The following is a 26,851-nucleotide window of genomic DNA, read 5'->3' as shown; positions in this document are numbered from 1 at the left end:
CATCCTGCTCTCTCTCCTTCTCTCCCTCTCTATCCTCCTCTCTCCCTTTTGCTGTCAACCAAAAGGCAAACATAACAACCAGAGTATTTATAATCTAATAAGAGGTATAAATTGATCCATATCAATTCATAACATAATTATAATTGAATTTTGGATTGCTGTGGGCAATGCAGTCAGATAATGTCATTTTGACATTACTCTCTCACATGGAAAAAAAAACATGTCCAACTATACTATACAAAACAGACATTTCAAATGCTTCAATCCACTGTCCATGTACTGTAAATATGCCATTATGGTATGCCATTATGGTATTATGGTATTACCAATGAAGCCCAATTCTAGCAGAATAAGAAAGATTGTATATCTACTTTAAGTAAAATAATAAAGTGCCTCCAGTTAGCTCTTTAGCTGGCATGTGTGCAGCAGACTAGCTCATCTCATCACCTCTGAGCATATATCACTACATCTTATATATCACTACATCTTATATATCACTACATCTATATATCACTACATCTTATATATCACTATATCTATATATCACTACATCTTATATATCACTATATCTTATATATCACTACATCTTATATATCACTACATCTTATATATCACTATATCTATATATCACTACATCTTATATATCACTATATCTTATATATCACTATATCTTATATATCACTATATCTTATATATCACTGCATCTTATATATCACTACATCTTATATATCACTACATCTTATATATCACTACATCTTATATATCACTACATCTTATATATCACTATATCTTATATATCACTATATCTTATATATCACTATATCTTATATATCACTACATCTTATATATCACTACATCTTATATATCACTACATCTTATATATCACTATATCTTATATATCACTATATCTTATATATCACTACATCTTATATATCACTACATCTTATATATCACTACATCTTATATATCACTACATCTTATATATCACTACATCTTATATATCACTACATCTTATATATCACTATATCTTATATATCACTATATCTTATATATCACTATATCTTATATATCACTACATCTTATATATCACTATATCTTATATATCACTACATCTTATATATCACTACATCTTATATATCACTATATCTTATATATCACTACATCTTATATATCACTATATCTTATATATCACTATATCTTATATATCACTATATCTTATATATCACTATATCTTATATATCACTACATCTTATATATCACTACATCTTATATATCACTATATCTTATATATCACTACATCTTATATATCACTACATCTTATATATCACTACATCTTATATATCACTATATCTTATATATCATTACATCTTATATATCACTATATCTTATATATCACTACATCTTATATATCACTACATCTTATATATCACTACATCTTATATATCACTACATCTTATATATCACTACATCTTATATATCACTATATCTTATATATCACTACATCTTATATATCATTACATCTTATATATCACTACATCTTATATATCACTACATCTTATATATCACTATATCTATATATCACTATATCTATATATCACTATATCTATATATCACTACATCTTATATATCACTATATCTTATATATCACTATATCTTATATATCACTATATCTTATATATCACTACATCTTATATATCATTACATCTTATATATCACTACATCTTATATATCACTACATCTTATATATCACTATATCTTATATATCACTATATCTATATATCACTATATCTATATATCACTACATCTTATATATCACTACATCTTATATATCACTACATCTTATATATCACTACATCTTATATATCACTATATCAGTGAGTTAGTTAGCTACCTAGTTAGTTAGTCAGTTAGTTAGCTAGTTAGCTACCTAGCTAGTCAGTCAGTCAGTCAGTTAGTTAGTTAGTTAGCTACCTAGCTAGTTAGTTAGTCAGTTAGCTACCTAGCTAGTCAGTCAGTCAGTCAGTTAGTTAGTTAGCTACCTAGCTAGTCAGTCAGTCAGTCAGTTAGTCAGTTAGTTAGCTACCTAGCTAGTCAGTTAGTCAGTTAGTTAGTTAGCTAGTTAGCTAGCTAGCTGGTTCCTGCGTACCTCTCCAAGGCCTTCACCGCGTCCTCGTCGTCCCTGAACACCACGTAGGCGTTGATGCTCGCGCGCACAATGTATGTTGTATTTCTGGTTTGGAGCCGGAAATTGCAAAACGTCACGTTTGACGTCAGACTTTTTTTTTGCGCCCCGGCCGAGAAATAGGAGACAGCCAATTGGAGCGCTGCTACAGCTCACGTGTAAGCGAAAAGTATTTTGCCTGCGATAGACTTGCATTCGACCGGCGCCTCGACTCCTCCCCCTATGTATTTTAACAGTGAATTTTACACACACACAGATAAAATGTTTATTGTATTGGAGGATTTTTAATGAATGCTGATAGGTGCCGACAGAATATCAGCCGCATTTTGTGAATAAACAATGTTTATTTTTTTTAAAAACGTTTACAAATCGCAACTAGGAAGTGAAGGTGGGGAACTAGGAAGTGAAGGTGGGGGCGGCGCCCCAGCGCCCTCTATCGGCCAGCCGCCACTGCTTATAATGGTCTGGCGAGAACGTTCGTTGCGCGGAAATTGACTGATTGGGTGAAAAGTATTTTTTTCTGCGTTCTGTCGGGCGTTTGACTGACCATTTATATGCAACGTTTGCAGGAAAAGTGCTATACAAATAAAAAGTTAGTATTATTATAGGCAACTATGGGCGTCAAAAAGGGTGGGACAAGACGCTCGTTCACGTGTGCAACATTTAGGCCCAATCCCGATTCTCTTTTTTACCACTTCGGCTCGTTTTGGAGTCACTCGTTTTGGAGTCACTCATTTTGGAGCCAGAGCCGTAGTGGTTCCCCGGGGGAAATGGGACAACCCTTCACTAATACGTCATCCGTAGTGTAATGAATGGGTTAATTCATAGTCAGGACAGCGCATGCGCCTTAGAGAGAGTTCATATACCAGTAGGTGACTGACAGGTGTCGAGAGAACCGAAGTAAACTGGTTATACCTTTGTTGAACCCAGACTCAAGTGTCTTATTATTCTATGTCCAAGTGACATTACACGTAGAAAAGCATTGACGCTCGCGATTCATTCACAACTTGAATGAACTTGAACGCTATCAACCGATCAAACAAGTCATCAAATAAAAAAGAACAATGCTTCATTATCATGGGGGAGAGACAAGTTCTACCCGGGATTTCGCTCCTAGCTGTGTCGATCGTGATAGGAGTGTCGTATCTACACCATTCAAATGGTTTCAGATTCCCTGTCCTCTCCCCTATCCGGACACGTTTGAATTGTTATCCTAACCCACGGTAAACCACAGCTATTAACCCGCAAAGGGTGCCTCCGGGCACCGTGTTTGTCCGTGAATAACACCGGCTATGAAGGTGGTACAAACACAATACTACTTTGCTAACTTCACCATCGGTATACGGTCATTTTGAGCCATCAAACAACCCGCTGGCACCCCGGGAAGTTATGTTTCGAACCCCGAGAGCATGCATAAATGTCTATCCGGAAAGAGTACACTCTCCTCGGCCGCGGCACGCGCCTCTCCTCGGTAACGCGGAGGAACGAAAAGCTTACAGCACCGTGTATTCCCAGGCGGTCTCCCATCCAGGTACTAACACGGCCCAACCCTGCTTGATTTAGGACAACAGTGCAACAACTTCGAGGCTGAACTTTAGTTACATTGACGGCGTCATATGCCATCAAAGGGAAACATGGAAAAATGCATGACTTACAGATGTAATTTTATGACGTTACGAAATCCGATGTGACAGGAACGCTGGAGAAACAGCCGCTGTCCACTGCATTAGTTAACTACATATATAATAGTACATAATAACAACTGCTCGGATTAGATTGCCGGTTGTTTTGGTATAATAACAACTATAGCATCATATACCACCAAGGGGGGGGGAATTCACGCCTATCATGCTGTCAAACACCACAGGTAATAATTTATTTCTAAATAAACATGATTGTACATCTCTGAAATGTGAATCGCGCACCGATTTATTTCTATTGGGAAGGCTGACGCCGGGGCAGCGTCAGCCTGTGACAAACGCGCTCCGGTGTCCTGCCCGCTGTCCCAAGCGCGCTGGACTGTGGAACTTTCTATGTTAAGCACCTCGGCATAACAGCGATTTCTTTTGTTATGCTTGTTATAAAGAAAAGGTCTATAATGCATTGAAATGACATTAGTACATCAGACATTAGACATCAGACATGGAAATATGTCAATGCGCGGCTGTCATGCACAAATCAGCTTGTAACGTTAGACACACAGCACATCGGCATAATAACGTTTTGTTGTTGTTGTGCTTGTTATAAAGAAAAGGTCTATAATGCATTTAAATGAATGACACAACCCATTAATAATATTAATAATACCTAATAACAACTGCTCAGATTAGATTGCGGGTGGAAATAGGTCAAAATGCGCAGTCAGACGAACGTTTGATAGATAACTTTACATATGTGTACCATCATCCGCTGTCAAACGCCACAGGTAATAATTGATTTATGATTGTACATCTCTGAAATGCTCGACTGTCATGCAGCGTTGCGTTACTGTAACGTTAGACACAGCACCGACATAAAAGCGATATTTTGGTTATGCTTGTTTTAAATAAAAAGTCTATAATGCATTGTAATGACATTGAACTAAGATAATACGATGGTTATCATAATTTTTCAAGTCTTTAATTACAAGTAATTCCAGAAAAAGTAAATGACATTTCAGGCTCGCTTCCGTATTACGAGAGCGAAAAGAACATTTCTGTAGATGTTTCGCAATGCATGCCGGAAGGGAGTCTCATGGCTCCGAATCGAACGAGGGTCAAGATTTTCTCAGAACGGAGCCAACCCTAACCCTGAACCTAACCCTAACCCTAAATTAGTAATGAATTGGGACGCCACTACGGCTACACGTGAACGCGCAAAACGGAGATTAGGGGTGAAAACGGAGGGGTAGGGGAGGTTGTATGCGTGTCCAGGGGGGGGGGGGGGGGGTGGGGCGGGATGGGGGAGATGGCTAGGGGTAGGGGAGGCTGTAGGCATGGGAGAACAGGTAGGTTTTGAGGTGGGATTTAAAAGTGAGGAGTGAGGGTGAGTCTCTGAGTGGTTGAGGGAGAGAGTTCCAGAGGCGGGGTGCAGCTCGTGAAAAGGCACGGTGACCGAAGCCTTTGAGTTTTGAGGGTGGGACAGTGAGGGGAACAATGGATGAGGATCGGAGGGTACGGGTAGGGCGGTGGGGGAGAAGGAGGTCAGTCAGGTAAGGGGGGGCCAGGCTATGGAGGGCTTTGTATGTGAGGATGAGGACTTTGAATTGTATACGTTCTTTGATGGGGAGCCAGTGGAGAGAGTGGAGGGCAGGAGTGATGTGGTCACGGGAGCGGGTGTTTGAGAGGAGGCGTGCAGCAGAGTTTTGGACCATCTGGAGTCTATGGAGGGAGCGGGAGGTGATGCCGGTAAGTAGGGAGTTGCAGTAGTCAAGGCGGGAGGAGATGAAGGCGTGGATGAGGGATTCAGCAGCGGGGGGGGAGAGGCAGTGTCTGATTTTTGCAATGTTTCGGAGGTGGAAGTAGGATGTCTTGACAATAGAACTGACGTGGGGATCGAATGAGAGGGTGGGGTCCAGAATGAAGCCGAGGTTGCGAGCCAGGGGGGAGGGGGTGATGGTAGTGTCGTCAATGGTGAGTGTGATGGGTCCGGTTTTATTGAGGATGGATTTGGTGCCGATGAGGATGACTTCGGTCTTTTCACTGTTCAGTTTGAGGAAGTTGTGTGTGAGCCAGGTTTTTATTGCAGAGATGCAGTTTTCGATGTGAGTGAGGGGTGGGTTCTGGGTGGAGTTTGTGGTGATGTAAATCTGGGTGTCATCGGCGTAGCAGTGGAAGTCCAGGTTGAATTGGCGGATGATGTGACCGAGGGGGAGTGTGTAGCAGAGTATATCTCCAGTGTACAAACTAAACTATGGCATTTTGCTACGGTATTGCTTTTGGTCAATGACATGACTTGCATATGTTTGTATGTATTTTGTAGATTATTTCCATTTAAAAATAGATTAATCAATTCAAGTCATTTTATTATATACAACATGTTTAGTTTGAATTTGTTGTCAGTACATTCTAATCATTTTACTTTGTGTTTTAGCATCTCAAACCCCCAAAATGTCAGGTGGTGCAACCGTCCGAGCAAAGGAACAGATTAAGAACACTGTTAAAAGTGGTATTTTAATAATAATATATTCAATATAAAATACTGTGGCATGATTTTATGTTTGAAATCTTTCAAATAAACACAAGTTTACAAATAACAATAGTTTTAAAGCTATTGAGATAACTGAGGAACTTTTGTCCCGCAATTTGTGCTTCTCAATTGTCAGGGTGCACAACCGTAAACATGGGCCTTTTCTTTTGAAATCAAGAGACTATTGCATCAGCCAGATGTTGCGTCATCCAGAGGACCCTGTCTGACATCTGTGGCTGAGTGAAAAGGTTTTTAGAGTTCTCAAATATTGATCAAAATAGATAGTTTCACCTCAGAAGGAAGGAAAATGTTAAACAAGGAAAATGTTATTTTATCATAAAACGACTTATTCTGTTTTAAAACGATTTCCACTGGTCTAATGTCCAGGGGGGGGGGGGGTGCACTCACAATATGAGCGCATTATGCACTGAGCACGAGCCCAAATTGCACGTATTTCCCCTCATTAATTTGATGAGCTCAGTAGAGAGGGAAGCATTCTGGGTGTTATCTGACAGACCAGGCCCCAGCGGAGAGGTAAATACACAATTGTTTGTCCCAACTGTGGGCTAATGGATGATATAATGCATGTCTGTGTCTGATTCAGGTTACATTTGCCCCACATTATCAAATTCATCCTGAAAGCTGGACTCTTGACGCAGAAGCATGAACACTACCTATGATTCCAAATTGAGTTGTGCTGTTGTGAGTGTGTGTGTGTGTGTGTGTGTGTGTGTGTGTGTGTACATAATGTGTTATTATTAGATTAGATTAGTTTAGATTCAACGTTATTGTCATTGCAGAGTACAAGTACCGGACAATGTTTTGTTGAAAAGGTCTGCAAGTCTGGCAAAGTAATTTTTTTCCAGATTATGAAAGGGTAGATTGTAAGCTTTCAATGATGTGTCATACATTGAAATCTGAAACAAGTCGAAGAAGTCATGCATATTTGAATGTTGGTACCCCCCAAATCAGCGAGCCGAAAAAAATCAAAGTAGCCTCAAAGTATTCACAGCCTTTTTTCACAGGTAGGTAATGGGTGGGAAAAATAGCTAGTTAACGCCCCCATTACAGTACCTGTCATTATTTACCTGTCATCTGTCAATGGGGTATCTCAAATATCTCTCGCAGAAGGTCTGTCTGAATAGTGAACTGATGTTGAGATTAATGTCTGAAATTCCGTCATCTTCTTCGTCATCTTCAGATGTATATAGTCCAATATGAAGAAGTTCATTAATTGCCCACTGTCGATATTTCTACCGGCTTCTGAAATTCTGTTGATAGCATTAGTCAGCATCCATCTTGTAAACTTGCCAACAAACAGGTCCACACGCACATGGCTACTTACATATAGCTGGGGTGTGGGAGTGGCTACACACCAATACTAATAATACCCCCCACCTGACTTTGCTAACTAACTGTAGGTATTGAGTGAATGTTAAATTCTTGGTTATGATATCGAGTGGGTTCTTCATCGCTTCAATTTTCGTCCTATGCCAAAAACTGCAAATTTCTTTATTTCACAACAAGACTTGTTTGGCTCGATTGCGAGGTTTCACAATTCCCGGCATGAGGACCTTTTCATCAAACAAATGTGTCACAAATGCAGTTAAGCATCTAACCAGAAGTGCAAATAGTGATATTGTAGCAGTTTCTAGGCACAGAGGGAGGTTGACACAGAGGAATGGTGCAGAATAATAGTTTTATTTAGTCCAACACTGCTCAGCACCGTCACTGACGTGCTGAGCCAGTCTTTCCCCCACTCCCGCTGTCTCTCCCTTTCGGGACCCGCTCCGTCCGCTGCTGGCCGAGCCCTCGCTCTCGCCCCGCTATTCCGCTCCTTGGCTGAGCCCTCGCTCTCGCCCCGCTATTCCGCTCCTTGGCTGAGCCCTCGCTCTCGCCCCGCTATTCCGCTCCTTGGCTGAGCCCTCGCTCTCGCCCCGCTAGTCCTCCCTTTCGGGACCCGCTCCGTCCGTCCGGCTCCCTGCACCTCACCCCCTTTCGGGGTCTCGTGCTGGCTCGCCGCGGCTCTCTCTCTCTCGGTCTCTCCGTGTCTCCGTGCGGCAGGTACTTCCTGCCCTACTCATCTCCCGAGGGAACAAACACACACAGGTTAAATAGACCAGTGGAACAATGAGTCTGATCACTAACACCTGTCCGTAATCAGCCCATCATAACGAGCCTGATCACTGACACCTGTCCGTAATCAACCCATCATTCCCCTCCAATGGCAGTCTGGCTCCCTCTGCAGGCCAGAACGCGCCATGTTCCCCACACATCCCCACCGCCAGTTTCGAGGCCGGGGATACAACCGGCCGATAGCCTACTCCCCCCCCCCATCACGGGAGAGGAAGTCGGCCACGACCATCTGCGTCCCCGGCCTGTGAACCACCGTGAAGTTGAAGGGCTGCAACGCGAGGTACCACCGGGTGATCCTCGCGTTGGTGTCCTTCATGCGGTGGAGCCACTGTAGGGGAGCATGGTCGGAGTAGAGGGTGAACGAGCGCCCCAGCAGGTAGTACCGGAGGGCGCCGACTGCCCACCGAATGGCCAGACACTCCTTCTCCACCGTGCTGTACCTGCCCTCCCGCTCCGACAGCTTTCGGCTCAGGTACAGCACCGGACGGTCGAATCCCTCCACCTGCTGGGTCAGCACCGCCCCCAGCCCTCTATCCGACGCGTCTGTCTGCAGAGAAAAAGGAATGTTAAAGTTAGGAGCATACAAGACTGTCTCCCCACAGAGGGCGTTCTTAATCCCATCGAACGCCACTTGGCACCGCTCACTCCATTGGACCGGGTCCGGGGCCCCCTTCCGGGTGAGGTCGGTAAGGGGGCTGGCCAGCTCCGAGAACCCCGGCACAAACTGCCGGTAGTAGCTGGCCAGTCCCAGGAACCGCCTCACGTCCTTCCGGGTCCTGGGCCGCGGGGCGGCGGCGATCGCAGTGGTTTTGTCCACCTGCGGTCGCACCTCCCCACCGCCCAGGATGTACCCCAGATACCGGATCTCCCCCCGCCCGATCACGCACTTCGCCGGGTTCGCCGTCAGCCCCGCCTGCCTCAGCGACTGTAGTACCGCAGCCACCCTCTGCATATGCTGCGGCCAGGTGTCCGCATAGACGACAATGTCATCTACGTACGCCGCAGCATACGCAGAGTGCGGCCGCAGAATACGGTCCATCAGCCGCTGAAACGTGGCCGGGGCCCCAAACAACCCGAACGGAAGCGCGGTGAACTGGAATAACCCCCGCGGGGTAGAGAATGCCGTTTTTTCCCGGGCTGCCGACGATAATGGTATCTGCCAGTACCCCTTCGTGCAATCCAATGTTGTGTAATATTTAGCCGTGCCAAGCCGGTCCAGGAGCTCGTCGACCCGGGGCATAGGGTAGGCATCGAATTTAGACACCGCGTTCACCCGTCTATAGTCCACACAGAACCGTACAGACCCATCGCGCTTTGTCACCAGCACGATGGGGCTGCACCAGTCGCTATGCGACTCCTCGACCACGCCCAGTTTTAGCATAGAGTCTAATTCCCGGCTCACCACGTCTCGTCTGTGAGCCGGCAGCCTGTATGGCCGCGTACGTACCGTAACCCCCGGTGGCGTAACTATCTGATGCTCTATGAGGCGAGTACGACCGGGTATAGGGGAGAACACATCTGCGAACCTATGTTGCAATCGATCAATGTCCGCCCGCTGGTTCGCCGAGAGATGGTCGCCTACGCAGGCCGGGGCGCTAGTACTCGTTTTTGGGACCTCCGGCCCGAACTCATCCTGCTCGAGAAGTAGCGTCACCAGGGAAACAGGGACCACGTCGTTCCATTTTTTTAATAGGTTGATGTGGTATATTTGCGTGCAATCCCCTCTATCCGACCGCACTACCTCGTAGTCTACATCCCCAATTCGCCGTGTGACCACGAACGGCCCTTGCCACTTGGCGAGTAATTTAGAGCTAGACGTGGGCAGTAATACGAGGACTTTGTCTCCCGGTGCGAAATTGCGTAGTCTAGTCCCTCTGTCGTACAGCCGTTTCTGCCGCTCCTGGGCCTCGAGCAAATGCTCCCGTGACATAACCCCCAGTGCGTGGAGCTTTGCTCGTAGGTCCAGGACGTATTGTATTTCATTCTTACTGTCACTAGACCCTTCCTCCCAGCTTTCTTTAATCAGGTCTAGGACGCCCCGTGGCTTGCGCCCGTATAGGAGCTCAAAGGGGGAAAACCCCGTGGAAGCCTGGGGTACTTCCCGCACTGCGAACAACAGAGGGTCTAACCACTTATGCCAATTACGACTATCTTCGTGAATGAACTTACGGATCATTGACTTAAGCGTCCGATTGAACCGCTCACACAGCCCGTCGGTAGCTGGGTGGTACACGCTCGTTCGGACCGCCTTAATGTCTAACAACCCGTAAAGTTCCCTAAGTGTTCGTGACATAAAGTTAGTGCCTTGGTCGGTGAGGATCTCTTTCGGGATCCCCACCCGGGAGATGACCTGGAATAACGCCTGTGCTACACTCTTTGCAGAGATAGTACGAAGCGGTATTGCCTCGGGGTATCGAGTCGCGTAGTCTATGAGGACTAACACGAACCGATAGCCCTGTGAGCAACGTTCAAATGGCCCGATTATATCCATCCCAATCCGGTCGAATGGTGCCTCTACCAGGGGAAGGGGGCACAACGGTGCCCTGGGCACGGCCGGGGGATTGACTAATTGGCACTCGCGGCAGGATGCACACCACAGATGCACCTCTGCCCGAATCCCCGGCCAATAAAATCGAGCCATTATCCGGTTGAGTGTTTTGTCGTATCCTAGGTGGCCTGCCATCGGGTTATAATGCGCCGCCTGAAATATAGCTTTCCGGCGGCTCCTAGGTACCAACAACTGGGTCGTTTCCTCGTCCCTGCGAGTGTCACGACTCACTCTATACAGTCTGTCCCTAATCAATACAAAATACGGGTGGGCGCGCACAGCGTCTGGCCGTACCAGCACACCATCAATACTGATCACCTGGTCATAGGCGGAGCGTAGAGTGGCGTCGCGAGACTGCTCGAGGGGGAAGTCGGCCACTGGAGGGAACGCAGGCGGCGGATCCGCGGGTGCCGGACCCACCGCCTCCTCCGGCTCCTCGGCAGCGTCGGACGCCCTCGCATCAGCGCAGAGCACTGCGCACGCCTCACATTTCCCTGTCGGTCGTGCACGCACCCCCGTGGTTTCCCCTAATACCTGCGGAAACCCAGCCCAATCTAAACCCAAAATTAGGGGGTGCATGAGGCTCGGACTAACCGCCGCCTTGACACTATACTTTTTCCCCCCATAACGAATTTCGATGGGGACCACCGGATACTGGTGACAATCCCCATGTATACACAGTATCCCAACCCGCGATGCCTCTAACAATGCCCCGGGTCGAACCAGGCGCTGGTGGATCATGGTCTGTTGGGCGCCAGAATCCAACAGCGCCTGGTGCGTCTCACGCTGTACCCTTACTGGGATGTAAAACGCCTGTCCTGGACGCGAGGGAGGGGTCGGACTGCCGACGACGCGGATTACCTGACCCACCTCCATCTCGGGGCATTCCCGGCGGAGGTGGCCAGGCTGTCCGCATCGCCAGCATCCCTCCTCTACCGCTCGTGGGGCCGTCTGTGGGGTGGAGGTTGGCCCCCCGTGTGTGTTCCTCCCCCCGGTGTCCCGCCCCGTTCTCCGGGCTGGCGTTGGTGGCTCCCGCCGCGGCTCCACCCTAGGCCGTACCCCAGGCCGCGCCCCGCCGGCCCGTTGGCGCGGAGCCGGGGTCGGGGTAGGGCGCGGGCCCGGGGCTGGGCCCGGGGCTGGAACCTGCGGTCGAGGCAGGTGGTTGTCGGGGGAGGGGTCGAGAATGGCCTCCGGCGCGTCCCGCACCCCCCTCCTCTGGGCCCGAACCGGTGGCTCGGTGCGGTCCAGTAGCTCGCGGAGCATGGCCCGCTGCTCCGCCTGCCCCCGCATCAACTCCGCCGCCATCACCTCCTGCGCCTGTAGCATCCGGGCCAGGTGCGCCACCACCTGGACCGATGAGTCCATGGTCCTCTGGGCGTGTGTGCCGACCCCCTCTCTGTGACCCACGTTGGGCGCCAGATGTAGCAGTTTCTAGGCACAGAGGGAGGTTGACACAGAGGAATGGTGCAGAATAATAGTTTTATTTAGTCCAACACTGCTCAGCACCGTCACTGACGTGCTGAGCCAGTCTTTCCCCCACTCCCGCTGTCTCTCCCTTTCGGGACCCGCTCCGTCCGCTGCTGGCCGAGCCCTCGCTCTCGCCCCGCTATTCCGCTCCTTGGCTGAGCCCTCGCTCTCGCCCCGCTATTCCGCTCCTTGGCTGAGCCCTCGCTCTCGCCCCGCTATTCCGCTCCTTGGCTGAGCCCTCGCTCTCGCCCCGCTAGTCCTCCCTTTCGGGACCCGCTCCGTCCGTCCGGCTCCCTGCACCTCACCCCCTTTCGGGGTCTCGTGCTGGCTCGCCGCGGCTCTCTCTCTCTCGGTCTCTCCGTGTCTCCGTGCGGCAGGTACTTCCTGCCCTACTCATCTCCCGAGGGAACAAACACACACAGGTTAAATAGACCAGTGGAACAATGAGTCTGATCACTAACACCTGTCCGTAATCAGCCCATCATAACGAGCCTGATCACTGACACCTGTCCGTAATCAACCCATCATTCCCCTCCAATGGCAGTCTGGCTCCCTCTGCAGGCCAGAACGCGCCATGTTCCCCACAGATATAAAACATGATATAAAAACATGATAGTGATAGCTACAATATGGCAAGTACGGTAGTTAGAGGTATATACAGTTATGAGCTATGTACACTTAAGGTAGCTCTGTACAGTATGGTATGTATGAAATGTGAAGTGGAACTGATAAACTGTAACATGGACCAACATCTGTTCAACCTTGCCTCCAGGTTTACCCTCACCTGTCACACCAGTTAGTAAGTAAGCCTGGCCCATAGAACAAAGGCCATATCTATTGTGTAGCGTGATGCAGCTTGATGGACCATGGACAGGATGCTACCCCCAATCCATCTCCTTTATGCTAAGTGCCAAGCAGAGAGACATCGGGTCCCAATTTGAAAGTCTTTAGTATCATTTGGATGATTTAACTCATTTGAGAGCTTCACCTGTCTCTCTCCCAGACCTTTAGACACAGACAAACAGACACAGACACACACACACACACACACACTCTCTCTTTTTCTTGTCATACCCCACACCTCCTGTTTAAGGCAGGGGACACTGAGGGAGCCAGGGCCACTCAGAAGGAGGTGAAGAAGGAGCTGAGAGCAGCCAAAGAGGAATACAGGAGGAAATTGGAGGGCGGGCTAGTGGCCCACAGCTCCAAGGAGGTGTGGAAGGGTTTCAAGAAGATCACGGGCCACAAGCAGCCACATACTGTGGTGGAGGGGACCCGAGAGCAGGCGGATGACCTGAACTGCTTCTTTAACAGGTTTGACCAACCATCCCCCTGTCACCCCCCACAGCCCCCGACCCTCTCCTCCCCTCTCCAATGTACCGCACCCCTGGCAACAGTAGCCCCCACTCCCCCTGACCCCCTCACACCCCAGCAGCAATTGCCTCCCCTTACCAACACCAGGAGCCAGGGAGCATGCTTCACACCTGGAGACACCGGTACTCACAGCTTTATAACATCTGAGCAGGTGAGAAGGCAGCTCTCCAGGGTGAATGTGAACAAGTCCAGAGGTCCAGACAACATCAACCCCAGGGTTCTGAAGGTGTGTGCTGGAGAGCTGGCAGACACATTCCAACATCTCTTCAGTCTATCTCTAAGACTGAGGAGGGTGCCACAGCTCTGGAAGACCTCTTGCATCGTCCCAGTGCCAAAGAAGGGACGGCCCAGCACCCCAAACGACTACAGACCTGTCGCCCTGACACCACAGGTCATGAAGATCCTGGAGAGGCTAGTGCTGCAACACCTTAAGCCCCAGGTTAAGGACTTCCTGGACCCCCGGCAGTTTGCATACCAGGAGAGCATGGGGGTGGAGGATGCCATCATTTACATGCTGCACAGGGCCTACACACACCTGGAGAGGCCACAGAGCATGGTGAGGACCATGTTCTTCGACTTCTCCAGTGCATTTAACACTATCAAGCCATCACTGCTGGCTGACAAACTAGCAGTGATGTGTGTGGAGGACTCCCTGACGGCTTGGATCCACAACTACCTCACAGACAGGCGTCAGTATGTGAGACTGCAGGGCTGTCAGTCTGAGGTGGTGGTGTGCAACACCGGTGCCCCCCAGGGAACTGTTCTGTCACCCTTTCTCTTCACCCTCTATACCTCCGACTTCCAGTTTAGCTCCGACCAGTGCCACCTGCAGACGTTTTCGGATGACTCCTCTATCGTCGGTTACATCACAGACGACAGGGATGAGGAGTACAGGGCCCTGGTGGAGAGCTTTGTGCAGTGGTGCGACACCAACTACCTTTTGCTTAACACCAGCAAAACAAAGGAGTTGGTGGTGGATTTTAGGAGGAAGAGAAGGACCCCAGCCCCCATCACCATCAAGGGGGTGGAAGTCGAGAGGGTGGACTCCTACAGGTACCTGGGAGTACAAATTAATAACAAACTGGACTGGACTGACAACACCGAGGCTCTTCTCAGGAAAGGGCAGAGCAGACTGTTTTTCCTGAGAAGGCTGAGGTCTTTCGGTGTCTGCAACAAGCTGCTGCAAATGTTTTATCAGTCGGTGGTTGCCAGCGTTCTGTTCTTCGCCGTGGCCTGCTGGGGTGGAAACATCTGTGCCAGGGATGCTGCGAAGCTAAACAAACTGGTGAAGAAGGCCAGCTCTGTGGTGGGGACCGGGCTGGACAGCCTAGAGGTGGTGGCAGAACAGAGGATGGGGAAAAAACTGGCGGCCATGCTGGCCAATCCCTCCCACCCGATGTACTGCGAGCTGGCGGGGATGAGGAGCAAGTTCAGCCACAGATTTGTTCTCCCCCGTCAAAGTACAAAAAGATTTGGACAGTCCTTTGTCCCAGCTGCACTCCGACTCTACAACCAGGCCCTGCAGGGTGGGGGAGACCTGGAGCTGGAACTTTTGGAACTTTTTACTTATTGAGCCTGCACTGTTTTATGTATTTTATTGAATGTTTTCTGTTTTTCTGTATTGAATGTTTTCTGCCCTAACTGAGCTGTTTGACAACAACATTTCAATCAATCAATCCTGTATGACCCCTTTCCTCCGCATTGATCCGTTCATTTCACACCCGTCAGGATTCTGCCACAAAGTGATCCGTTCATTTCACACCCGTCAGGATTCTGCAACAAAGTGTGTCTCCAGAGAACTGTCTGAACCAAACAGCACGACCCTTCGGGGGCAAAAGCCAACGCATCGATATCTCCATTACTCAACGCATCGATATCTCCCATTACTTAACGCATCGATATCTCCCATTACTCAACGCATCGATATCTCCCATTACTCAACGCATCGATATCTCCATTACTCAACGCATCGATATCTCCCATTACTTAACGCATCGATATCTCCCATTACTCAACGCATCGATATCTCCCATTACTCAACGCATCGATATCTCCCATTACTCAACGCATCGATATCTCCCATTACTCAACGCATCGATATCTCCCATTACTCAACGCATCGATATCTCCCATTACTCAACGCATCGATATCTCCCATTACTCAACGCATCGATATCTCCCATTACTCAATGCATCGATATCTCCCATTACTCAACGCATCGATATCTCCCATTACTCAACGCATCGATATCTCCCATTACTCAACGCATCGATATCTCCCATTACTCAACGCATCGATATCTCCCATTACTCAACGCATCGATATCTCCCATTACTCAACGCATCGATATCTCCCATTACTCAACGCATCGATATCTCCATTACTCAACGCATCGATATCTCCATTACTCAACGCATCGATATCTCCATTACTCAACGCATCGATATCTCCCATTACTCAACGCATCGATATCTCCCATTACTCAACGATATCTCCCATTACTCAACGCATCGATATCTCCCATTACTCAACGCATCGATATCTCCCATTACTCAACGCATCGATATCTCCCATTACTCAGCGATATCTCCCATTACTCAGCGCATCGATATCTCCCATTACTCAACGATATCTCCCATTACTCAGCGCATCGATATCTCCCATGACTCAACGCATCGATATCTCCCATTACTCAACGCATCGATATCTCCCATTACTCAGCGCATCGATATCTCCCATGACTCAACGCATCGATATCTGCCATTACTCAACGCATCGATATCTGCCATTACTCAACGCAGAGCCCACATTCCAATGTCCGGCTCTGTCACATTACCCACGTTTTATTTCTGCACACGCCACCGCCCCTGGGGAACTGGGTGAATTGATTTATCCGCTCTGTATGGACAACTTCTTGGCTGACGTTTTAAGGCGAATTCGATATATATTACTGCCACATGGATGGTTGTTCTGCGTCTGTTGAAAATAGTTGGATTGTGAAGAAGTAAATCTAGATCTAAGCCATGCATATGATATCTGAATCAACAGCCACAGTGGCCCTGTCTCTGAAGCAGTGTATCATATGTTATGTTAGTTATTTCTTGGATTTGTAGGCCTAGATCAGGGGTAGGCAACCTTTTTGATATGAAGTGCCATTTTTAAATGTTCTTGTTAGTCAGTGTGCCAACCACAATATCAACATTAATTATGACTCGACATCAAACCAAACCAAACAGACCAACAGATCTGCAATTTTATTCCACAACAACAATTTTCAGCAAAGAGCTATGTATGCAAAGCCATGTATGCTAAATAAACCTAAAAATGTAACTAACTGAAACTTGAACAAAATTACCAACATAACATCTAAGACAACTAAACTTTGTGATGCGTAGCACAACTTTAAGCAAATTGGAGCGCTCAATTTCTACCAAAGTTGCTAACTGCGCTCCCTATGGTTATCATTTTAATAAGTAGGCCTAACTGGAGGGTGATTATACAAGGGTCTTACTTGTATGAATTATAATTTATATTTATATAATTATTTGGTTGTTACTTACATTTTATTCTTTTATTCCAACCACAACAAACATATATTTTTGGGGGGTTGCAAAGAGCTATGTATGCAAAGCCATGTAAACAGTCCTAACAATCAATGTCGTGATCCCTGGCCCTGTTTTCCTTTGCTCAACTCCATTATCTGGGGGTGGTACTTGGTCACTTTAAGTTGCACACAATTAATGCAACCGCTCCCCTCTGTTTCCCGACCATGGCAGGGGCACCATCTGTTGTCACTGCAAAAATCCTGCTAATGTCAATCCCTCGCTCCACAAAATGCTCGATAAGAACTTTAGCGATGTCCTCACCTTTTGTTGTTTCTGGCATTGGTTTTAGGCAGCAGAGCTCCTCCCTTACAGCAGAATCACAGTATCTTGCTATGACAGCCAGACGTGGCATGTCATTCACATCTACGCTCTCATCAAGTGCGAGGCTAAACACCGTCGCATCTTTCAAACCAGCGGTCTGCTGCGCTTTCACGTTTTCTGCCATTTCTCCTATTCTTCGTTCCACACTTCTGGCTGACACTGGGATGTCTTTTATTCTTGATGTTATTGTGTCTTTGTTTGATAAGCCTTCAAACAAAACATCTGAGCTACAGAGGAAAGCCTCCTTAATATATTCTCCATCAGTGAATGGCTTTCCACGTTTCGCAATGCAATGAGCAATGCGAAAGCTTGCTTCAGTTGCGTGATTTTTAGCAGTGGCAAATGCTTTAAAGGTGCTGGCCTGCTTCCCATACCTTGACACAGCACGTCTTATTGATTCGGCCTTGTCTGCTTCATCCTTGAACGACTTGAGTTATATTGATACAAGTATCAAATCGAATTCAGAATTTTACTTTGAAAATTGGCGCCAGAATACGGCTCTCGTGGAGTGGATGAGAGACTAGGGCTGCATTCGTAAATTCGCCCTGAGAGCGCCGGAGCGTCCCTGAGACTGCCTCTAGTCCAGTCATGTCAAAGTCAAATACACAGGGGGGCAAAATTAAAAAATGGTACAAGTGGAGGGCCGGGCTGGTTCAATGTTTATTAAAACTCGCAATTATTGCACATATTGAACCAATACCAATAACACAGCCTATATTGCACTTAACATTAATCATTACATTAAATTAAGTAAAACATGAATAAAATCAGTTGCAATGTTTTCTCAAGGCTCTTTCAGTAATAAATTGAAAACGTTTTTTTTTTTACAGGTAAACAGCTAAATGTAATTTTCATTCAAAGCTCAATGGCAAGATAAATGCAAAAATGAAACAGCATGCATTAAAAACAAATCAGTGTGCTGCTCCGATCCTCACCAATGACTGTCTTCTATAATAAAATTAGAAAAGTTAGTGCAAACTTGCAAAAGTGCAAAACAGTTGCATTCATTTCTTAGGCAACATGTCCCTGGGTCCATTCAACTGGAGAAAATAATAATAATTCCCTTCAAAGAAGTCCAATAAGTCCCTTCAAAGAAGTCCAAGTCCTTTCTGCTCACTTGTCTGAGGCTGAGCCCGATACTTGGTGTCTCATCTTGAGTACAAGTTCATTCATGTTTGGGGTCAGGCTCTGAGCTGAGGAAATCCTCAGGATTGAGTTCAGATGTTCATCACTAAGACGACTCCTATGTGATGTTTTGTTTAGTTTCATCAACGAAAACAGTAGTTCACACAGGTATGTGCTGCCAAACATAGACGGCGTGCGAGCAACTTGGTTGCACAGCTCAGGCATTGTGTCGTGGATGAAACGAGCAAACTCAGCAGCGCCACGGACTCATATTATGCCTTAAGTGTGTCATTACACTGGAGCTCAATCAGCTCCATTTGGAGATTTGCTGGTGCACTTTCCACGTCAACTGCAAATGGATTGCTGAGCAGTTGAAGCCTGCTTTTTTGGGCTTCAAAGTCGGAAAATCTCCGCCTGAATTCGGCAGCAAGTATGCCGAGTTTGTCAGCAAACTGTGTACTCGGGAACACTCGGGAATTGACGGCGATGTTTCGGCCTCCACTGTGACTGTGCTGCTGCTGCTCATGACGAGTACTGAAGTGAAGAGAAGACGCGGGGTCGCGCTCGCTTGCGGGCACTCGGTACGCGCCAATGCATCTTGGGACTTGTAGTATTATGGTGCTGCGGGCACATAATACTGCGGGCCGGTTTTAATAGTAATTAAATATCATCCCGCGGGCAAGAGAGAACTCATTCACGGGCCTGATCCTACTTGGTCCTATTGTGACATTGAACCCAGTGTGCGTGAATTTACGAACGCGGCCAACATAAAAAAAATAAAAATACATTCTCCCATTCTCGCACTTATTGATTAGCTGTCGCGTGCCACTGTTTAAGCTGTCGCGTGCCACTGCTGGCACGCGTGCCATAGGTTGCCGACCCCTGGCCTAGATGTTCAGTTAAGTGAGAAGGGGTTTTTACAGGGTTCTACTTGTTTGGTTATGGCCCTTTCCTAGCATGCTTTACCATACATACAGTGTGTGTGTGTAACCTGTGTGTGTGTGTGTAACCTGGGGGAAATACAGAAGTATTCAACACATCAACACTTTCTTAATTCAACATATTTCCATTGCAGCTGTTCACATGACATTTACTGTAGACCAGACATTGGTAACTCAATAAAACTACACTGCTAAAGAAATTGTAACATTCCGCACCAACATTTGAACTGCTCCAAGCTAAAAACATAGAATATTATAATATGGTGAGACAGCTCAGCGCACACAGTATATGAATGATACAGAGAGGCTACATGAAGAAGGTTTCATGAATTAATGTAAATAAATAAAAATAATAATTAACAGGCAGTGGCGATTTTAGCATGGCATTTTTGGAGAGGCAGTTTTGTATCACGTCACCATTACAAAAAATAAAGGTAGTCTACGAGTGCCAGGGAGCAGAAAGATTCCAAAATTGAATACACTTCATACGCTTCAGTGCTCAGCACGACACAGAACGCTACAGTGCACGCCTATTGCAACAAAAACATGAGACAGACACGTCTCCAATAACTTGCATGCTTTATCAAAATACAAGCATGCGGCACATTGTTAACTTGTAGGAAAGTTTGATCTAGTTTTATCAATTGTATTTCTTTAATGTCAAATAAACACAATCAGAGCAGAGGCTATAACACACTACAAAAGCCACATTAACATTTAGGCTAGGCTAATTAACAGAGCTATATCAATATACAGTCCAAGCCCTGTCCAGGGTTCTGAAAGCGACATGTAACAAGTGCATATAACATAGTCCTCCACTTTATATCACAGCCAGTATAACATGTTAAAATGACTACAAAACCAAACCAATATAGTCTACAGTGAACAGCGCACTGTGAGTACAGGCTGTTTTTCATTCAAATGATTTTTGGCACAAACAAAAGTAGAGCTTAATCCTTGTAATCCCTCAACTGAAAAACAAGTTGTCAAAAGTGTCAGCAAAGTAATGGTTTTGTCAAAGAAATTTCAAAACGTTTGGTCCAGCAGAAAGAAGAGAAAAATGTGGACAGTGCAATAATGTTTCCATGACTGCATGAACCTCTGCCCATCTCGTCTCTCTCAATTTCTTCAACTCACCATCAACACCTCCCCTCTCCCCTCTTTGTCTCTACATGTCTCCCCCCACCCTGCCTATATCTACTATACCTCCCCTCTCAACTTAATATGCATCCACCTCTCCTCCCACCTTTCTCTCCATCGTCCCATTTCACAATTTCTCTCCAGCTCTTCCTCTGCCCACCCCTCTCTCTCTACCTCCCTCCCCTCTCTCAGCTATGCCTTTCCCATCATCATTTACAGGAGGCCTTTAATGTTGACGTTAGCCTGGGAGGACACCATACATTCTCTCAGACCGTGGATTGGTCTCCTGGATTACACACACAGACTCATATTTCTGCCTCACCCTAGCAGTCAAAGAGCTGGGGGGGGAGCGGGTGCAATTCCCCTCGAATGGCAGACGTGTCCAGTAGCTGATTGCCTTTTAATGGTCGAATAATTCACCCAGTTGCAGTGCTCTATGTTGCCGTGTAGGAGGACCTCCTATGGGAAAATACAAACATCAAGAAGAGAGATGCCAGCTTCTATTACAGAGGCAGGCAGTGTTAAGACATAGTAAATGCCAGAGATTTCTGAACAGTGTGGTTAACAAAGTTAAGACCTCTCTAGGTCCCACACTCTTGAGGGCCAGAGCAGAATCAGGGTCAGAACAGGCTATATATACAGTCAAGCACTTCTTCTTCTTAAGTGACAGGGTTTGATGAAAAGGTCTGCAAGTCTGGCAATGTCATTTTTCATTTTTTCCAGATTATGAAAGGGTATATATTGTAATCTTTCAAATGATGTGTCATACATTGAAATCTGAAACAAGTTGAAGAAGTCATGCATATTTGAATGTTGATACCCCCAAATCAGCGATCTGAGAAATCCAGCCTCAAAGTATTCACAGCCTTTTTTCACAGGTAGGTAATGGGTGGGAACAATAGCTAATTAACTCCACCCCAACCACTCCCTCAAGACAACCACTCCCCCATTACACTACCTGCCATTATCTACCTGTCATCTGTCAGTGGGGGGGGACAAGCTAACCCTCAGGACACAAACTTGCAGGGCTGACATGTTTACATTTGTTGAGGGACCCTTTGGCGCCCTCTGGTGTTTCTGTATGTATTTTTGTCTGTCCTAATTACTGTGATTATTACCTGGTGTGTATGTTTTGACTTAGGCTATTTATATCCCTCTGTGTCTTCCCTCATTGTCGGTTGTTCACTATACATTACGTAAGTAAGTGTGTGTGTGTGTGTGTGTGTGTGTGTGTGTGTGTGTGTGTGTGTGTGTGCGTGTGTGTCTCGTAGCCTTATCGTTCCTCGCCTGCTTAGGAAATAAGAATCGAATTACTATTGTAAGTACATCGCCTTGCCCTTAGACTCCCAACGTTTTTGGGAGTCTAAAGGCCAATGCACACGGCGTGCGATTTTGTCGCACGACAACATTCGACTCTCAATTCACACCACCGAAGTGAGTGAGTGTGAATGGAGAATTGCACGCACAACATTCGATTCTCCATTCACACCCACTCACTTCGGTGGTGTGAATTGAGAATCGAATGTTGTCGTGCGACAAAATCGCACGCCGTGTGCATTGGGCTTAAGCCTACTCCCCTTTTGTTTTGTTGTTTATGGTTTTCTTTTATTATTTAAGCATTCATCTGAGACTTTGCTTTCTCCTCTTTTGTTTCATCGCTTACTGTGCGGTTATTATTCCCGTTTGCTCTAATAAAGAGTGCCTTTATTTTTTAATCATACTCCTGCATCTGACTACTCTGTTCTGCTCTGCACCTGTGTCCAAATACATTAGCTACGCGTAACATGAATTGCTAAATAATAATAATAATATTAGTTCAAAGATTCATGATTTTTTATTGCCATGTGTGCCAAAAGTGTATTGAGAGTCAAATTCTTAAGGCTTCAGTTTCAGTCAGTGCAGCAGCAAGAGAAAACAAAATGGCAATGGAAAAAATTAGGCAAGACACAATTGAGCAATAATAGTACAAAATAATAATGTTGTGTCTATGTGTATGCATTTATCATTATAGTCCATAAAGCATAGTGGGATTTAGGTGTAGTTCCTTCCCATCCCATCTGGGCATCAAAGCTGTAATAAAAAAAGAAGACAGTATATTTAAAATGATTGCCCACTGTTACCAACACACCATTATTAGGAAATACTACTATGTTGATCAAATAGAATTGCTTATACAATGACAATGACAAATACCTGAAGTGCTGGTGACTCATCAAGGTGTCATCTCTCAGAACCTCTCACCTCCTCATTCTGTAACACAAATTTCAGGTCAGAGGTGTGGACACTTCTATAGTGTAGGCTTGCATGCTTTTCATAGACTCTGTGTACTGTACTTGTTGAAGTCATCCTGTACTGTAAGAAGTCTTGTGAAATCATTTCAATCCACAGTATTATTCTACAGCAAATCCACACACACACACACACACACACACACACACATACACACACACACACACACACACACACACACACACACACACAAATGGTGCATGAAACATTGTACAATATGTTGCATGTTTAGTCGGTCTGCAACAAATGTATTTATTCATTATGTTTTATCTTTGGCAACCTATTTTTTCCTCCCACCATCTATTAGTTTCGTATAATTCTTTATTTTATTTTTTTTAAGTAATTTTTTTCTGAGTGGGGCAGTCCCACTCACATTTTTCATTTTTATTGACAGATACAGTGAAGTTTAGACAGGAAGGATGGGTGAGAGAGCGAGGAGGGATGACATGCAGGATATGTCCCTGGCCGGAATCGAACCGGGGACCCTGCGGTTACATAGTCAGCGCTTAACCCGCTACGCCACCTAAGCGCCCCAGTTTCGTATAATTCTAAGTATAGGGGGAGTCATGGTTGTGGTGAACACACAGTTTCAGTGGTTTGAGCTAACAACGGCACTATCTACCTTACTCACAAAACAACAAATAACTGTTTGGCTATCGCAGATTAGGCTAGGTTACACACAAGTAACTCACTAAAACTTACCAAAGAACAAAGCAGAAGGTCTGTCTGAATAGTGAACTGATGTTGAGATCAATGTCTGAAATTCCGTCATCTTCTTCGTCATCTTCAGATGTATATAGTCCAATATGAAGAAGTTCATTAATTGCCCACTGTCGATATTTCTACCGACTTCTGAAATTCTGTTGATAGCATTAGCGAGAGTGTCAGCATCCATCTTGTAAACTTGTCAACAAACAGGTCCACACGCACATGGCAACTCACATACAGCTGGGGTGTGGCTACAAACTAATACCAATAATACCCCCACCCGACTTTGCTAACTAACTGTAGGTATTTAGTGAATGTAAAATTGTTGGTTAATGTATCGAGAAAAACCGATAAGACTTGATTTCACAATTCCCGACATGAGGAACCGTGTCACATATGTAGTATTTATTTTTCATTTGTAGGCATGACAAATACAGGTTGGTATGTATATGTATTCAGTATGTCTTTAACCCATATTGGGAGTTAGAGGACATCCCTCCCTCATATGTGACACGTCCTAATGCTTTGGTCCTCATATCGGCAACCAATCAAAATGTCTTTTGAAACACAGAACTACGTTTCAACGTTGTTGAGAATCACAACACAAACTTGCTAGTCAAGCCAAAATACTGCAATGCAATGGATTTGGTGAGTAATCCCCACTGCTACTTAGTTAACTACAACACTACATAGTGCAGGAGCCTGTATAACACACTGATTTACAGTCTAAGGCTCCTCTTTGGATTTACTACAAAATCCGTACACTGCACCTTTAGAGTAGAAATTAATTAAACAGTCCATTTAGTTGCATGTGAGTCTCTGTCATCAAGGCAAGATTAAAGTAGTGATTTTCATCTTTTATTTGATGGTATTTGTATTCACCATGAAGAAATACAACCTTTTTTATGCATAGTCCCCATATTTCAGGGTACTAAAAGTAATGGTACAATTTGGTACACAATTTGCATGACAATTAGCTTGAGCTGTCAATGTCTAGTATTGAAAGTGGAGGACTAGATGTTACGTGCCTAATGTCTAGACCTTTGATGGGCACACTTGATGGGCAAGTTACTTGTCGCTTTCAGAATTGTATTTAGCACAAATCATGCACTGAATGTAACTTTAAGTGCTGAACAGTAGTAAATAAACCACAATACGAAACATTCTCCACCATTTCCCTTACGCTACTTGCATCCGTACACAAGCTATCAGTGGAGGCTCCTCCATAAAGGTGGAGGAGGCCTGGCCTCCCCAATAATTTGAGAGAAGAAAGAGAGATTTAAAAGAGCACTAATTATATTTATTTTATTTATTTATTTATTTAACAAAAAACATATTTAAAGTTTTTTAATATTAATATTATTTCCTTTTTGTTCATAAATCAGAATTTTTCCATGGCTAAAACCCAATATTGCAATTGTAAAGCACCTACAGGCCAGAATCCCTATCCGTTTGTATTGAGGGAGGCCAGGCCTCCCCCAGGAAAGTGGTTTCTCATAGAAGTCAATGTAATTTTTTTCATGGCAATAATGTGATTGGCCAAATCTCTGAAAATGGGTGGGCAAGGGAGGCCTGGCCTCACCATGCATTGAGTCCAGGGCTGAAAGATTGACATTTTGTTCGTCCAATCACATGATCGCCAGTCACTTCAGTCAAAGAAACACTCGCCATAGTGGCTACGAGTGTCCTATCTTTGCAGGACACGTCTAGAACACCCATGGCTATTATCCCTGAAAATAATAGCTCATTTGGCCAAATACTTTTGCTTAAAATGACCTCGGAAGTCGGCGAGATTCTGGCGCGATTTATACATCGAATAGGTAGACAACATTTAGGATTTATTGAACTGTTTTATTTTTAATGTAGTCGATTTCGTTTTATTACAAGTCAATTTAATATTCTTCCATATCAAATTACTGCATTTTTAAACATTCTTTGTTGCTCTGTGAAGAAATACACTAACTCTAATATAAAGGGTTAGGGTTTATAAAACTACATTTGATAAAGAAACTGTTACTTATCTTTTTTATATGCTTACATTTGGAAACCTAGCAGTGAAGTCATCTCTCTCTCCACTCTGAGTAAGTAGACTATCTAGTAAGCTGGACGTCTGATAAGTTGATACCTGTCTTGTTATTAGTAATAGAGTAAATAACTGTCTGTTTTAAGGCTATCTAGTTAAAATTGGACTACTGATACCTGTCTGTTCATTAGTAATAGTGATAGGAAAAGTAATAGGGTGATTGCTGTCTGTTTTAAGATTATCTAGTTAAGCTGTCTGTTTTCAAAACAAAGGCTTCAGTCATTCTGGTGAAACTAACCAGTTTCTGACCAAGTAGGTGTTAACTTGTAGGAGGAGGAGACTTCTAGCTCCCCTATATAGTGGATAGACCAAGGCCAGGGAGGTCATACAGGCGACTTGTGAGAACACCTGTCAGTCGTTGTCATTAGTGCTCGTTAGTGGGGAGTGGCTACAAGCCTGCTAGTGTCCATAAATATCTGAACTGTCTGAGAGCGACAGCCACTGCGACAGCCTCCTGACACTAATGCGGGGTACACACATAAGGAGTTTTTGGCCGGTTTTGGCACGATTTTTGGATGTCTGAAAACGACAGAAAACGAGAGAAAACGCCCGATTGTCAGATGGATCTTAACATTTTCCTATAACAAAATCCTGTGGTGTGAGGTGTGTTAAGAGTCAATTCTCTTCAATTGTGCAATCAACTCTCAACTCTCAACCTGCTCGGAAAATGGGCGTGGGGAACGACAGATTCCGGACTCTAGAGTCTCGTTCCCCAAGCCAGAAATCTTGCGTGAACCCATCCTTTTAATATTGCCTTTAAATTA

This window comes from Nansenia antarctica, assembly GCF_963989245.1.
Source record: "Nansenia antarctica genome assembly, chromosome: 18".
Lineage (NCBI taxonomy): Eukaryota > Metazoa > Chordata > Actinopteri > Argentiniformes > Microstomatidae > Nansenia > Nansenia antarctica.
The sequence above is the reverse complement of the archived record's forward strand: the minus strand, read 5'-3'. Positions refer to the sequence as shown.